The 13,842-nt window shown below is 50.4% G+C and overlaps 1 protein-coding gene across 2 annotated transcripts in view; it reads right to left on the bottom strand.

Moving 5' to 3' along the window:
- HIVEP3 (HIVEP zinc finger 3) overlaps positions 1-13,842 on the bottom strand; it is a 391,696-nt gene that overhangs the window by 90,717 nt on the left and 287,137 nt on the right. For both annotated transcript variants that reach the window (XM_027766902.1, XM_027766904.1), the window contains exon 3: positions 6,619-6,814. The gene's annotated coding sequence lies outside the window, so the exon portion shown is untranslated. The remainder of the gene's footprint in view (positions 1-6,618; positions 6,815-13,842) is intronic.

Raw genomic sequence — 13,842 nt, 5'->3', positions numbered from 1 at the left:
GCCCCACTCCTCTGGATGACCCTGTGTTCACTAACGAGTGCTTCCTGAGCACCTGCAGAGGCTCAGCGTCCGGCGGGGTATAGCTGCGGGAGGTGGAATCCCCACTGCAGAGAAACCCCTTTTAATGGCAGAGACGGCGGCACATGCCTGCTTGATCAGGCGTGAAATAAAGGCAGGGTGCCTCGGAATCCCAGAGCAAGGCTTCCTACGCCACAGGGTAGGGGAACGCAGGGGCGGGAAGGAAAGCCCTGAAAGATGGAACAGTATTGCAGAGGACAAACACGTCAGGTTCTGCACAGGAGCTGAGAAGGAGGAAGAAAGGTCACGACAACAGGAACGGGGGAGCCTGGGAATGCTGAGCTAAGGGTCTGGATTCATCCTGCCGGTCAGGGGGTGGCAGATGCAGCCTGCTCCCTGCTTCTGGGCGGGGGACCTTACTGGAACACGGCCACGCCCATCTTCCTCAAGTTGTCTGGGGCTGCTTTCCACCATGACAGCACAGCTGAGTAGGGGCAAGCCAGACTATATGGCCAGCAAGCTTCCATAGTTAACTCGCCGTTAGAGGGCAAGCATGCCGACCCCTAACATAGGCACTGCAGTTACAGTGGATTCCAGCAGGGGACAGCCTGGGTGGGTCTGTGTTCACCTTCGATCTCTAGGGTGCCGGAGCAGACACAGGTGGGAAGGGAGAGATTGAGGGGCTGGTATAATTGTCCAGGCAGGAAGCAGCTATTAACAACACTGTTTTTAATGATGAGGTTTATTAAAACTGGCTATGTCCGCCTCGGGCTAAACCCTTTACACGTTTATCTCATTTATCTGCCCAGCAACTGCTTGGTATAGCTAACGTTGTTCTGAAGGGGCACAGGGAGGCCAACTACCTTGCCCCAAGTCACAGAGCCAGGATCTGGCAGAGCCAGGACGTCAACCCCGAGTCTAGACTTTTGGGACCCTCAGTGCCAAGCTCAAGGTCTACAGGGTAGGCCTGTTTACTTGTTGACAGATCCCTTCAAGCCTCCTTGAGAATTCACAGAACACGGATCCTCTAACGGAGAAAATCTACCCCAAGCCAAGTCAGGCAGGAAGTGGGAGGCAAGAGTGTGGCTATTTTGGAGAAGCGACACAAAAAACCACGAAACTTCCTACCTGTCCTGTTTTGCTCCCATCTGTCCTCGGAAACAAGGCTGCCCCTCTCTTAGATAAAGAGGTGTTTCTCCCCACACAGCGGCTTTGCCACTGGCGGTGGGAGACGGCACTAAGCTTAGCACACGTTTGCTATTTTTAAAGGGCTATATAAACAAACAGGGCTATGTAAATAAGAAAAAAAATGAGGTCATCCCTTGAAAATCTAAAAATGCCCTTCTTCTATGGGGTGAGCAGCAGACCTCAGAGAGACTGGTGCTTTTGTATCCCCCCGAGGCCTGCTCCAGCCCACAGCTCCCAGAGCCACCAGCCCGGCCCTCCCCTCCTCGCACCCGCCGAGAGCAGGCTGGGGCCTGGGAGTCGCACTCCTGGGTTTTATTCCTGGCTCGGTGGGCTTTGCCTCAAATGCCTATAGCCACTGCCTAGTCCCAGCTGTCACCACCTTGGGGTCCTGACATCGTCCCCATCTGGGTCACCCACCAACACTGCCAAGCCCACAGGCCCTCCCCCTGTGCACACCCTGACCTGGCACGCTGACCCAGTCTTTGCTGCCCTTCTCCCTGTCCCTGCCCCACACCTTGAGCTGGTGAATGGCCACAAGGCCCTTGGCACGCTGAGGAGGAATGGCTGGTATCCTCCCATGCCCCCACTTCTCTGCACACACCCCACGGCTCTTCTAATTGCTCCTGTCTTCTGTACCAAGCCGGAAGTCAAGTTCAGGTCATCACCCGATGCCAGGAGGTACCTGCAGCCCCAGCAGGAGTGCACGGGCCTCCTCGCTGCAGAGAACCTTCTCCTTTCAGAGCCCCTGTCCTCCCAGCGAGCCCCACAGCCTCCTGCATCGCCTCACTCCTCTCCTCCTCCGTCTCTCACTACTTCCCCCTCTGTCTTCCTCCCTCAGCTCAGCAGCCCAGCTCCACCATCAACCTCAAGCACACAAGTGAGAACCAGTGGCAGCTGCTGAAGGGGCGCTTTCTAACTGCGTGCCTTGGAGGTGCTTCAGAGTCTCCAAATGAATGGAGACTCTCAAATGAATGAACTTTATTCTTTCTAACTTTTTTTTTTTTGAGAGATTTTTGCTATAGGGAGAGACAGAGACAGAAAGCAAGAAATCACCCCCCGACACACCAGAGGGAATGGCCATGCCACAATCCCTTCTCCTCCATTCCCCTCTCAGGATTTTGGGCACATATGCACACACCGAGCTTGAGTTTCAAGCTGCTGGATCTGGGACTCAAACCATGGTTCACTACATGGGAGTCCAGCACTTTAGCCACTACACCATCTGCTAGCCCTGGGAACTTTATTCTAAAATATAGTTTGATTCCCATTAAAACTAACAGTGGGTCTTGGGTGTGTGTCCTGGACCTCCCTGACCATAACAGGCATGCAAGCCCATGACCCAGGTCAGCAGAGACAGGGCGGGTGTGTGTGTGTGTGTGTGTGTGTGTGTGTGTGTGAAATGTGACTTGAGGACCCTATTGGGATGTCTCTCTCTTTCGTGGAAGAAATAAATAAACTTTAAAAAACTGTTACAGGGGCGAGTCAGGTGGCATGGTGGTTAAGGCAGCTGGATCCCACCTGGCCAACTGTACAGTTCTTGTCTTGGACCCAGCAGCTTAAAAAACACCCTGTGTGTGTGTGTGTCCAAAATTCCAGGAAAGAAGGTACTGTGGTATGGCTGCAAACCTAAGGGGTTATTTCTCACTTCTCTCTCTCTCTCTCTCTCTCTCTCTCTCTGGTGCATACACGCACCCTACAGAAAAATAAAAAAAAAAAAAAAAAAAAAAAAAAAAAACCACCACCAACAAAAACACAAGACACTGTTACAGGAGAAGGACAGGCACACCGAAACATGTTCTTCAGTACACTGCAATGCAGTGCGTCTCACCAGCTAGTACCACCAGCTTAACTTGGTTGGTGTGGACCTCTGAGGAACAACAGAGTCTAGTGGGGGAGTGGATCTTGAACTTGAGCATTGAAAAGTGTCTTCAACTGGAAAGAACAGAGCTCTTTGCTGGATATCTTCATGCTGCTGTTTAAATTCAGGACTATATACGCTTCCATCAAATCACACGAGCAAGTGCACTCCAAAGCTCTCGATGATAAGCAAACGTACTATGTGGATTTGCACAACAATATCAGAAATGATTATGGGGTTTCCGTCTGACTTGTGTTTGCAATAGGAAGGAATTCAAGCTGTTGGTTGACGCTGTCCGTGATGCAAACCAGAATCCCCTCCATCCTCCCCGAATGCTCAGGTCATGAGCTGAAGACCACCCTGTGTTCTGAGGCACACCATCAAAAACCTGTCACTGTTTGCATCACCTTATTGTGGGACTTAGAATTCCTTCATACTAAGGAAGTGAACAGCATAAGAAAGAAAAAGGAATATTGGATGTTGTAGCTGACCGAGCAAAACAGCAATCATCTGTAACAGAGGTCAGCCGACTTTCTCTGCTCTGGGTCAAACAGTCAATAGTTTTGGCTTTGCAGGACGGGTGATGTCGAACAGCCACAGACAATGTGCAAACAAATGGTCTGGCTGTTCTAATAAAACTTTATTTACAAAGTCAGGCAACAGCCTAGCTTAGGCCCATAGATGATTTTGCTGGCCTGTGTTCTAAAGTCTCAGATTATAATGTTTTTATGCATCAAATCAGAGTCCTTGCTCTATTGATGAACTTTTATAAAAAATAATGTTAAAATTTTGAACTTACAGTGTAAATATTAATAAACTATCCATTTAACTTGTTTTATACTTAGGTTTTGAAAAATTGTAAGATTTCCTTAAGCTTTGACTTTTAAATATGGTGAATAAGACTATGAAAGTTTGAAAATGACAAGCAGAGAACTTTGCCACGGAGAAAATGCTTTCAGATCCATTTTCCAATTGGATTTTTCCTTGAGCCACTTGTTCAAAAATCATGTTTATTCTGGATTGATCCCAATTCAGTCCCCTTCTGAAGAGGGGTCAATGACTCCTGGTCTTCCATCGAATCATTCCTAGCATTGCAGTTCTCAGTCCCCAAGTCTCGGATGGTGCCAATGGGCTCCCACCCTCCCCAGCACAGGGCAGCCTGCCATGCCGCACGCCCGCCAGCTTGGTCGCATGCTCTCCACCTCGGGCAGATGCCGCACACACCAGCCCCGTCCCTGTGACTGGGGGAGCTGTCCAGCTGTGGACATGGTTGCTGGACACTCCAGCAGCACTGAGTCAGCGCCCATTAATCACAGATGCTTTCTTCCCCAGGGAGAGCACGGGAAGGGGTGGGGCCAGATTTCTCATTGGAACAGACAGCTCATTTCCCTCTGGGCAAGTCCCATCCTCTCCAGATTCCTCCCTGCAGCTGGCAAAGCCCACATGGTTACAAAGAGAGTTTGACGCGAGCAGGGGAGGGTGAAGGCCAGTCTGGGGAGGATCCCCATCTGCATGCCTGGGACAGTTCCCCTATCCTCTGCTTGCATCCCTCAGTGAATGTGGTTTCAGGCTAGGTCAGGTATCCATTGAGCACCTCAGGGAATCGATCCAGACCCCGCCCTGAGCTGCCAGAGGAGGAGGCCTGTGAACGACTGACACACAGAAGAAAACATGCTAAAGAGAGGTGCCAGGAAGTGTCCCGAGGTGCCAGGGAAGGGGGCCCATTCATCAGGGTGCTGCTGATTCCTATTAAGCCATACAGATTCCTGGAAAGGGTCATCCTTGAAACTGTAACTTCTTTTCTCAGGAAGCATCTTGACAAGCAAAAAAGTGCTGAGTAGTTTGTTTGTTGCCAGAGGCTCTGCCCCTTATAAGCTGTGTGACGATCTGGAAATGACTGAAGCTTTCTGTGCTCAGTTTCCTTAACTGAACAAAAGAGGTAATAGGACAAGGTTTTTGCAGAACAGACTTGTCTGAGAAGTGCTAGGCCCCATGGGCAACCAGTGTGGGTCCCTTCACTCCACACTGACTCCCAGAACTCAGTGGTGGGACTGAGGTCACAGTCTGGAAGAAGTGGCCCTGCACTACAGCCGAGAGGGCAGGGTGGTGGCCAAGTTGCCTGCACAAGTCAGGAGGGCTGCTCATGTTTGGGGAGCCTGGCTCTGTACCTGGCCTCATCCTGGGGCCTCACCCGTGTCCTCGCAGCTGTGTGGCAGGTACCACCACTGGCCTCAATTTATGAGTGAGAAAGTCGAGGCAGAGACTGAGGGGCTTGTCCCCTGCACCAGCAAATGCTGGAGTTGGGATTTGAACTCAGGGAGAACCTCACACTAGCCCTGCCCTTTCAAATGAAGCTTAAATGCCCAATTCCTCTTCCTTGGCATCCAGGGAAGGATTCTTCCCCCTCCACTGAAAACCCTAGGCAGGGCCCAGGTCTGACGGGCCCAGGGACTGCGTCCCCAGCCACCTCCAGCCGCGGTAACTATGGCGATGCCATCTCGAGGGCTGCCTGAGGCCCCGTCCTCTCTGTACTGTGAAAAACATCTGCTTTCAGGAAACAGGACACATGGCTGCTCATAGCACACCAGGCTGGCCCTGCCCTGGGATGTCACGGTGAGCCCACAGAACGGAGCACGGGACAGGATAGGCACTCCAGAGCCCAGAGAAAGGTCCCAACACTCACAGCGTGGTGTGTCCCCAATTCCCAAGAGTCTGGTTCAGAGGGCATGGGGGGCCAGGGAGCCTCTTCCTTTTCTGTTTGCAGGCATCGTCTCCCTTTCTGATGTACCCCACAGCCGGGTAAATCGCCCAGGCACCCCTTCCTGAAGCGGGAGCTACCACTGCCCACCGAGGCAAGCCACAGCCTGCACACTCAACCTGAAGCCACGGTGCACGCCCGAAGAGCGACTATAAACCACACATGCTGCTCTGGGGCTCCTCCCCGGGCCAGTTCCATCAGGGAGTCTGGGGCTGGAGCTAGTGGAGGTTTTGAAATGCTCCAAGTGATTTGCATGCACAGCCGGGTTGAAAGCCATTGCCTGAAACTGACACCCTTTCAAATCCTCACAGTGGCGGGGTGGCAGCGGTGGGGGGGGGGCAGGCGAGGGGAAGAGCTGCTGCTCTGTCTTTAGCACCTCTTTGGTCCTCCAACTAGGCAGTGGTTTGGGGCAGGGGAGGTCTTCAGGCAAGAACTCCCATAGGAGAAACACAAAGAGGAGAAGAAAAGGGGAGGAAGCAGGACATGACCGGACTGGCGTGTGGGAAGCTGTGGGCCCTTGAGAGGAGCTGTGCGTCCTTTGTCGGGACAGAATGGAAACTGAGCAACGGGGAGAAGGACTGCATTTCAGGGAGACGACCCGGGGCCCAATGGCTGAAGATGGAACTTAAGGTCTCTCCCCAAGGAAATCGGAGGACTTCCAGAACAGCCTCCGCAGGGGCTCTGGAGGCAACAATGGTAACAACCATGCACTTCTTCAGAGGAGGCGATAAGCTGGCTCACGCAGCAGAGACCCGACCACGCCCCAGCAAGCACACTCAGTGACTCGCTTTCTTACCTGTGCTGAAGACACCACTTCCGGTGCCCAAAACTAAAACGCTGCTCCCTCTGAAAACCAGCGCTCATGTCCACTCCTGCCACTGCGGTCCTGCCCTGCGCACGGCCTTTCCCTCCGGGGGAGAGCTTGCCCGGCTGGTGTCTCCTGAGACTCCTCCAGGCGCTACTTCGAAGCTATTGGGTCTGCGCCTTGAATCCTGCAGGGGATGGTCAAACACATGGTCAAAGAGCATCCTCGGCCCACTTCTGTAGACACAGGACAATGTCTGCCTGGTCCCCAGAGGCCCAGGCCCCCAGTTCCTCCCAAGCTGCTTTCCTTGGTGCAGGGCCCCATCCTACGTCTCCCAGGGAGACGGGGTGGCATGGTGGCCCTGGCACAGCACGTTCTAGCTGACACCCAACACTTAGCTTCTCTGAGCCCCTCCTTCTTCACAGCAGGGTAGGTGTCTCTCAAGGTTCTCTGTACCTCTGGGGCACAGAGCCGGAACTGAGACTATGATGAATGATTGGGTTATAGTAGATGGTCAGAGTTGGCCTTAAAATAGGGAGACCCTCTTGACCTGACCTAACCCTGCAAGCCCTGTAAGGCGACTTCTCAGGGTAAGTCAGTGGTGTGGAGGTTGAGGTGGCTGGATCTCACACGGCTGTCTGCACGGTTCGAGTCAGACCCAAAGCTTTGAAGAACACACGGGGTACGTGTGTGTGCACCCAAAATCCCGAGGGGAGAATGGAGAAGAAGAAATTGTGGTGTGGCCATTCCCCCTGGGGAGTGCTTTCTGTCTCTCTGGCTGTCTGTTTCTCTCTTTCTCTGGTGAGCACATACACCCTGTAGGCAATTTACAAATAAAAAAAGAAGCAGAGTTTTCTCTGGCTAGTTACAAAAGAGCAATTAGAACTAGGAGGATTCCAGGATTCCACAAGCCCTTGCTGGGGGAGATGGGGAGGCTGTGTGGAAAGAACTCGGGAGCAGCCGCTATTTGCTGAGAGCACCCCTCAACCCCTTGCGTTCAGCCCTGAGCAGAGAATCCAGCCACTCGGTCCCAGACTTCTGATCTACAGAAACGTGGCATTGCTTTTAGCACTGCCTTTCTATTCGAGGTAAACTGTTACACAGTGAGAGAACACTAATGCAACCTGGAAAGTGACTCACATTCAGGCATGGATGAGAATGAAATGCAGTAACAGACATAAAGGCACATTGTATTCCCCGAATCATTCAACGAAACCGAGCACGCAGGGCCTGGTTCAGGAGCTCAAGAGCGATTACCGACCGAGCAGGTGAGCGAGTATCAGTCTGTAATAGCCGCCTGCCTAGGCTGTTGTAAGGGTCAAATAAGAAAATGCAGAGGAAAGCACTCCGTCAACTGGGAAGCCCGAGTCTCCTCAGTTACAGCACCACGTCCGCTCTGCACTCTTTGGACTTGGACAGCGCTCTGGGCAGTAGGGGGCATGGCTCCCGAGGGCCAGCCTGGGTCCGGGTGTCAGCCCTCCTACCTACGGCCTCTGCAGCTTTGGAAGGTCACCTCGCCTTGCTGTGCCTGCAGAAGGGGACTAAGGATAGTAAGTGCCTCCCAGGGCGTGAGTGAGTCAGGACGTGTCAAAGGCCTAGAACAATCTCTGGCACATGGCGTGGTGCAACCTCCGTAACCGCTGTCAGTATCCTCCCAGAGCGGAGTCCATGAGAGCTGTCAGTGTCCTCCCAGAGCGGAGTCCATGATCCAGGTCTGGGGGACCTGCATGCAGACCAGGGACGCTGGGCACCGGGCTTCCGTGAACATGTTAGTGTCTGACCACCACATCCCACTGCTGACTCCTGCAGGACATACAGGTCACTGAAGCCCTCCGCTGTCCTTCCTTCCCATTCCCGCTGCTGTGACATCCAGCCAGCCTATCCTATGCCCGGGCAGCAGCGCTTCACCACACGGTGCTGAGTTGACTCACCCTGTGGCTCCATCTGCCATCTCCTGGTTCTGTGTGCAAACCGTTCAAACTTCTCATGACTCTGTGGTTCCTGTCACCCCCAGAACTGACCTGTGCTCCCTAGTAGATCACACTTAGTAATAAAAACAGTGAGGTTTATCGCTCCCAGGGGAAACACCGATTTCCGACAGTCAGTCCTACCTCCGAGCCTTTGCTCAGGCAGCTTCTTCCACTTGGAATGCTACTTCGTCTCCCCGACCTGCCCACCTGGCCAGATCCTGCCCACCTCCCTCAGAAGGCGCAGCCAACTCCACAAGGCTGGACAGACGCCTGCCTCCCTCAAATCCCTGCAGCACATTTGGGCGCCTCTCTGAAGATCGGGAAGACAACTCCAGTGCTCCGTGCACACAGAACCCGTGAGCTCGGAGCCCTCTGGACGAGGCAGCTCTGGCCCAGTCAGCCCAACTCGTCCTCCCACCCGGTACGGAGCGTCCCCCCACAGCAGTGTAGAATAATTCTCCTTAGAACCCAGCTCAGGTGTTCATTCCTGGATGCATTCAGTGCTCAGCTGGGGTCAGGCTGGGCAGTGGATGCCAGGGATCAAAGCTGGCAAAGATTCGTTCCCTCCTTCCAAGGGGGCACAGAGGATAGTAGTTCTGACAGTGCCTGAGTGTGTGTGTGTGTGTGCGTGTCTGCATGTGTGTGCACACACGTACGTGCACAGGGATCGGGGGAGAGGGAGAAGAAGAGGGAGAGGCTATTTCGAATGAAGGGAGTAGGGTAAAAGACAGAGGACCCCCAAATGGCTGGAATGTTCTGGAAATGGCATGGCTAGAGCAAAGAGCAGTGACAGCTTCTGAGAGAGGAGTAGGGCAGGGGCAGGAGCATGAGGGGTCTGCTAGAGGAAGCGGCTGGGCATGGTCCTGCGGTGCAGCGAGGCCCTGGAACCACGCCGCCAGGAGGTAACCGTCAGGCTGAGGGGTGCAGCTGGGACCAGGGTGGGCGCCGCCTGAACACTGAGCGCCCGGCCTCCTCCTCACAGCAGGCTGAAGAACCACACTTGCACCTGGTCACCTGAAGCTGTCGTCCACACACACCTGAAGTCCCAGGTAGCAAACTGGGCCCCTTTGTCTACCTCTGCTCCCCCAGATGCACTGGAGGGAAACCAGACATCTCAAATAAGAACAGACCCACAGCAGCACCCGCTGGCCAGAAGTCAGAGGAAAAGCAGACGAGTGAGAATGACAGAAAATCTAATCAGAGGGAAGCTGGTCTCACCCAGCCCGGGCAGGGAAGGCCCACCTGCCAAATACCCGGAAAACTCACTCAGAGACAGAGAACTGCGGCAGGGCAGACCGGATGAATGCCTGAAATCCAAGGGTCCAGGGTGACTCTGGCCGGGGACGGCGGCACAGTGCTAACACATGGTACTCTGCGAGGCTGACCCCTGAGTACTCCGGGCATGTGTGTGCCCACGGGCCAGGGCTGGCCAAGGCTGGGAATCAAGGCCTGAGGACCCTGTCAGGGGTGCTGTCTCTCTGTCTCTCTCTCTTGCTTACTCATGGAACAAACAGATTAACTTTTTAAAAAATTGACTTCTGGGACCAGCAGATGGCATAAAGTTTACGTTGCTGGCCTCCTACGAAAGCGACTACTGGGCATAAAGTTTACGTTGCTGGCCTCCTACGTAATCAACTGCAGTTCAACTCCCAGGCCCGGTGGCTTAAAACTCATCCCAGATGCCTCCCAAGAGGAGAATGGAGGAGAGATTGAGGTGTGGCCATCCTCCTGCCATCCTACCCCCCCACACCGATGGGTGCACATGCCCACTAGCAAAAATCTCTAAAAAAAAAAAAAAAAGCAACTCCTTTGGGTTTCCAAAGAGACCGTAGAGGAGAGGAGGGAAGGTATTGAGAACAGAAACCGCCCACCCCCACCCCCACCCCTTACTGTCTCCAACTGCGTGACTTTCTATCCCAGGAGACTCTAGCCTGGCAAACAGCACAACTGTTACATACAGAAACTTCCTTCAAGACCCATCAACTCTTCAATCAACAGTGTGTGCCCTAAGATCTGCTGAATGACTTGCCTCTCTGTCCTCAGTCCCGGGCTATGCAGCGTATTCCTTACACATCTGAAGCTACTCAGAGACATTCCCATCTTAAGGGAACCTTCCAGTCCTCAGCAAGCCTTGTTCCCTCCTCCCAGACAGGCCAGAGCTCTGTGGAGGTGGTGCTTTTTCTTCCCAAGGTGAGTAAGGCCAGCTTGGTCTCAGCAGCCACTGGTGGTGTTAATAGTTGGGCAGCTGGCATTTGACGATCTCTACAAAAATGCTGAGAATCACATTGACCCTAGACATGACATCTGCATTGTTAACTTCTAGAGGACAAGGGGGCAAAGACTTCCACACTTGGAGGCAAGACCCTTAAAACCTTTGAATTTATGACTCAGGCAAGTCTCAAAGCCAAAGAGAGAAGTCCCCAAATGGTGTGCCACCTGCTTATCTTTTCTATAAAAAACTGCTAAGGAACGACTCCAACAAAATGAAAACTATCCCAGAATAAGTCATTCAAGAAAGGGCAAAACAGGGGACCAGCAGTTCGCTCAATGTCTGTGTCTCTGGACTCCCATGTAGCTGACCACAGTTTGAGTCCCAGACCGGGTGGCTTAAACTCACACCGGGCATGTGTGCATGTGTGCCCAAGATCCGAGAGGAGAATGGAGGAGAAGGGATTGCGGCGTGGCCATTCCCCATGGGGGGTGATTTCTCACTTTCTATCTCTCTGTCTCTCTCTGTCTTTCTGGTGAGCACATGCACACTGTAGCAAAAACCTCTCCAACAAAAAAAGAAAAAAAGAAAGAAAGAAAGAAAGAAAGAAAGAAAGAAAGAAAGAAAGAAAGAAAAAAAGAAAGAAAAAAAAAGAAAAATGTATAGTCAAATTTTAGCAAAGGTTATTAATAATGGTCTCACTATAGGACTCAGATGCTATTGAATTCTTGACATTAATAGATAAAAATATTTATTAATTTAAAGATAATTGTTAATAAAAGGCAAATAAGATGTAGACTTTTAAAAAATATATTTTTTATTATAGGGTATATGTGCTTGCAAGAGAGAGACAGAGAGAGGGAAAGTGTGAAGTCATCCCCCCAGAGAGGATGGCCATGCTGCAATCTTTTCTTCTCAATTCTCTTTTCGGTTTTTGGACACGCACGCACACGCACCCTGCATGAGGTTCAAGCTAGTGGGTTTGGGACTCAAACTGCGGTCAGCCATGTGGCAGTCCAACACCTTAACCACTATACCACCTACTGGCCCCAAGATATAGACTTTTTAACTGTGTGATGGAGAAGAAAGAAACTAAGAAAATTTAATTAATTTAACTGGGTTTAGGAAAGGAAAAAATTAAACAGGAAAGAAAAAATATTATAAACAAAAAAAAGTAAAAGAAGATGACAAAAGTAAGATGAAATCTATTACTGAATACAATAACTTGAATTATCTTATCTTAAATTACGACCAGGTTGAGTAAAAAAAAACAAAAAATCCAGCTACCTGCTGTTTGAAATGAACACACCTAAACTGACCTAGAAAGGTTGAAATCTAAAAAGTGGCAAAAAAGACAACAGGAAAAATGACAAAAGACAGAAAAGGAAATCAGTGTTAATATCGGGCAAATTTAAAAAGTGTTAAATAAAGTGGGGCATTTTATATTGCTAAAGGGTCTATTTCTATGAGACACAAAAATCACAAGCCTTTACTCTCACCCTGAACAACAGAACTACAAAATGTATAGAGTGTAACATTCTTAGAGCCATATGGAGAGGAAGAGAAAGAACAGCAAATTTTATTTCTCACTATGGATGGTACAAGGTGCCTTTGAAGAACGTGGAGGACTTGATGATGCGGTTAGCAAGCCTGACTACATGTAAAGTAGAGACAGAGGAACACACCTTTTTCTCAAAAGTGTTTATATTAGATCGCAAGGAAATCTCAAATTCCAAAATGCACAAACTGAGAGCTTCAGACCAGAGCCTCAGTTCTCAATGAAACAGAATTAGAAATTAGGACCAACAAATGGTGTAATGGTTAGGTCACTGGACTCACACATAGTTGACTGTGGTTCAAATCCTGGACCTGGTGGCTTAAAACTCGCATCAGGTGCTTGTGCATGCGTGTCCGAAATCCTGAGACAAGAATGGAGGAGAACGGATTGTAGCATGGCCATCTCCCCTGGGGGTCTTATTTCTTGCTTTCTGTCTCTCTGTCTCTCTGTTTCACACACATGCACTATAACAAAACAAAAAAAAAAAAAAAAGAGAGAGAGAGAGAAATGAACAATAGCCAAAAATAAAAATAAAAAGTTAAATGATGGATTGTATAAAGATATTTGCAGCCTAAATAAAAAGGGGTCAATGCCTATAATATTTAATAAGCACCCACAAAACAATAAAAAAAGACATGTAACAATGAAATGCAGAGAGGAAATGAATGGACCATTATATTTAAGGAATAAAAATGCATAAGGCCAATCCCATGGCCTGGTAGTTAAGGACCTCCGCAGGCTGACTGCACACCTTGAGAAATAACGTCAGATGTATGTATGCCCAAAAGCCAAAAAGGAGAGAGAAATGAAGGGGAAGGGATTATAGCATGACCATTCCTCATGGGGGTATTTTCTCCCTTTCGTTCTCTGTCTCGCTGTCTCTCTGATAAGCACACATGCCCTCTGGAAAACATTTTTTAAATGTCTAATAAAGATATGCAAAGATGCTGGCACCAAACTCCAAAATGAATTCATTAATAATTGAAGGACAGGGCCGGCAGGTGTTCTGGTGGTTAAGGTGCTGGACTCCCACAATGACCGACTACAGTTCGAGTCCCAGACCCAACGGCTTGCTTTCTCACTTTTCCTCTTTCTCTCTGTCTCTTTCTGGTGAGCACATGTGTCCCATAGCCAATTTAAAATAATAATAATAGTTCAGTAAATAATTCTTTTTAAAAAATAATTGAATGCTATATGCTAAAAGGCAGTATCACCTTTTCCCAGTAGGCTAGCAAAGAAGAAAATGATTGCTACCATCAAAGGCTGGAAGGAAGGAGTGCCAAAAATACTTCTCAAACACTGCTGGCAGGGTAATCCTTTTACCCGACATATTCTCTAAAATGTACGTTGTCCTCCAGCTTTGCGAGGGTTCACATGCGTCATCATACACCAACATACACACAAATGCACACATGGATGATCACTGCAGCACTGCTCTTCATACCTGGCACTGGAAACAGCCTCAGTACCCATCAGCA

Source organism: Tupaia chinensis, unplaced genomic scaffold (genome assembly GCF_000334495.1).
Source record: "Tupaia chinensis unplaced genomic scaffold, TupChi_1.0 Scaffold143758_1, whole genome shotgun sequence".
In the NCBI taxonomy this organism is placed as follows: domain Eukaryota; kingdom Metazoa; phylum Chordata; class Mammalia; order Scandentia; family Tupaiidae; genus Tupaia; species Tupaia belangeri.
This window is presented reverse-complemented; position numbering and strand designations above follow the sequence as displayed.